Here is a 3,077-nt window from a genome sequence, read left to right on the forward strand (position 1 = left end):
AGGATGGTCTTGAACTCCTGGCTCAGGCGATCCTCCTGCCTTGGCCTCCCAAAGTGCTGGGATTACAAGGTGTGAGCCACCACAACTGGCCCCTTAGGGATAGTTCTATAGTTCAGAGAGAGAGGCTTCAAAGTCACTGGCATTAACACCAATATGACCCCATGTGATATCACTGTTACAAGTGGGTGAGGCCCTAACAAAATGAACGAAAAAACGAAGACCCTCTGAGGAGTTCCTGACCTTCCTGGCTACTTCCGGATGGAACCATCTACAGCAGGAGGCAGCATCCCAGGGGTGGGGGTGGGGCTGTCAATGAGGGGTGGGATGCACATCTCAGAAGGAAATTCCAGGAGGTGCAGGCGCCCTTAAAAGGGGCAGTCCAGTTCTGGCTAGCATGGTCAGAGCAGGACCCTGCAGCCCTGAACAGTGAGGGCTGTCTAAAGAAGTTATAACAGGAATATGCCAACCAAGAGGAAGCTCTCCTTCCTGTGTCTGAGGTACCTCAAAGGAAATAGTGCATAAAGTGATGCATTTCCAAGACAAAGTGCCTTAAATCGGTTTAGGTCAGCAAACTACAGAAGAAACAGGATATACTAGGCCCCTGCTTAGATAGCTGAAGCCTGCTTGTCGACCCCACCCCCTGCCCCTTAGTTGCCCTCACCCAAACCAAAAAAGTTCAGTCTAAGATGAAAGTTTACTAGCCTGCAAAACAGCTCGCTTTGTCTGTTCTTATCAGCCTGCCCAGCTATTTAGGTCATAAGTCAAATATTTTAAAAGCCCCTGAGCTAGCCAGGATTGCAATGCATTGTGGGCTGCAACACAATGCAGCAGGACAACTCTAAAGGAAACACCTAAAGCCCCTTCCCAACAGTTGCTTGTTGAAACTATGTTGGGTGTGCCTGCCCATTAGACACCCGATGTTACAAGGCTGTCATTAATAATAAGTCTCACTTTCCTGTTCTCTGGGTCTGAGTCCATTCTTTGGATGTGGATGGGTGAGTCTGTTACTCACATACCCACGTCATGCTCTTTCCAGCACAGGGCCCGCCTGGAAGGGAGGAAGATAATAAAAATAACTAGCACTTAGACTTCCCATGTTTCAGCAGGTGTGGGTAACTGAAGGCTCTGCACGTCCCTGGGTCTGGGAGCCTCGGTGCTGTAGACAAGGTCCCAGGAGCTGAGTGCTACTGGGGAATGTCAGGATAAGGGCTGGGCCTGCCTTCCCAGAAGATGTCACTTCCAGGGAATCTGCTCAAAGACTGAATTTATCATACAATAGATAATTCTTTCATCCTTTTGCTTCTAGCAAGTCTGGGAGAGAGCCACAGAAGGGGCTAACAGCATGTGGTTTGGTTTTGCTTTTTTTTTTTTTTAGTTATTTTTTAAAAATCTAACAATCACTGCTCTTTAATTAAGGTGTCTAGACCATTTATATTTAATGTAACTATTGATATGGTTGAGCTTAAGTATACTATCTTGCTCTTTTTCTATATGTCCCATTTGTTCTTTGCTCCCCCTTTCCTTTCTCCCTCTTTCTGGATTAAATGAGTATTGTTGATTGTCTCACTTTATCAGCTTACTTTTTGGATTTCACCAGTTTTCCCACTGATGTTCTTTTTCTATTCCAGTATACACATACAATCCAGGATACCATGTTGCATTTAGAATAAATACATTTTGAATAAATGAATGAAGCTCCCCAGTCTTCTGGGGATTTCATATAAGTGGGATCATACAATGTTTGTCTTTTTATGTCTGGGTTATTTCACTCAGCTATAATAACTTTAAGGTTCATTCTTGTTGTAGCATATCAGAATTTTATTTCTTTTTAAGGCTGAATAATATTTTATTGCATGTATAGACCACACTTTGTTCATCCATTTGTCCCGTGATGAACATCTGGGTTGTTTCTACGTTTTAGCTACTGGGGATAATGCTGCCATAAACCTGTGTACAAATAACTGTTCATGTCCCTGCTGTCAATTCTTTCGTGTCTATACCCATAAGTGGAATTGCTGGATCAAACAGTAATTCTATGTTTAGTTTTTATTTTCCTTTTTTTTTGAAAAAAAATAAAAGAAAATTTAATTTTTTTATAAATAAGGAAAAAAGGAAAGACTCTATGTGTGTCGCCAGGCTGGAGTGCAGTGGCACAATCTCAGCTCACTGCAACCTCTGCCTCTTAGGTTCAAACAATTCCCCTGCCTCAGCCTCCCAAGTAGCTAGGATTACAGACACATGCCACCACACCCAGCTAATGTTTTGTATTTTAGTAGAGACGGGGTTTCACCATGTTGGCCAGATGGTCTCCATCTCCTGACCTCGTGATCCACCCGCCTCAGCCTCCCAAAGTGCTGGAATTACAGGCGTGAGCCACCACGCCTGGTCTTCCTTTTTTCTTGAGACAGAGTTTCACTATGTTGCCCAGGCTGGTCTCAAACTCCTTGTCTCAAATGATCCTCCTGTCTCAGGAGGATTGCAGGCATTAGCCACTGTGCCAGGCCTATGTTTAATGTTTTGAGGAACTGCCTACTGTTTTCTGCACTGGCTGCACCATTTCACATTCCCACCAGCAGTGCGTAAATGTTCCAATTTCTCCACATCCTCCCTGACACTTGTTTTGTTTTCAAATAACAGCTATTCTGATGGGTGTGAGGTGGTATCTCATTATGGTTTTGATTTGCATTTCCCTGATAATCAGTGATGTTGAGCATCTTTTCATGTGCTTGTTTTTACATATTCTTTGAATAAATGTTCATTCAAGTCCTTTGCCCATTTTTGAATTTTTTTTTATTGTTTCGTGTTAGGAGTTCTTTATGTACAGATGGTCCCTGACTTACAATGGTTCAACTTACAATTTTTCAGCTTTATGATGGTACAAAAGTGATACATACTCAGTATGCTCCTTAATATTTTCAACTCATGATGAGTTTATCTGGATGTAACCCATTGTAAACTGAGGAGCATCTGTACAGACAACTGTCTTTTTAAAATATTTTTTCTTTTCTTTCAGACAGAGTCTCTCTCTGTCACCCAGGCTGGAGTGCAATGGTGCAATCTTGGCTCACTGCAACCTC

This window comes from Sapajus apella, unplaced genomic scaffold (assembly GCF_009761245.1).
Source record: "Sapajus apella isolate SASKATOON/1434 unplaced genomic scaffold, GSC_monkey_1.0 scaffold170, whole genome shotgun sequence".
NCBI classification, from domain to species: Eukaryota; Metazoa; Chordata; class Mammalia; order Primates; family Cebidae; genus Sapajus; species Sapajus apella.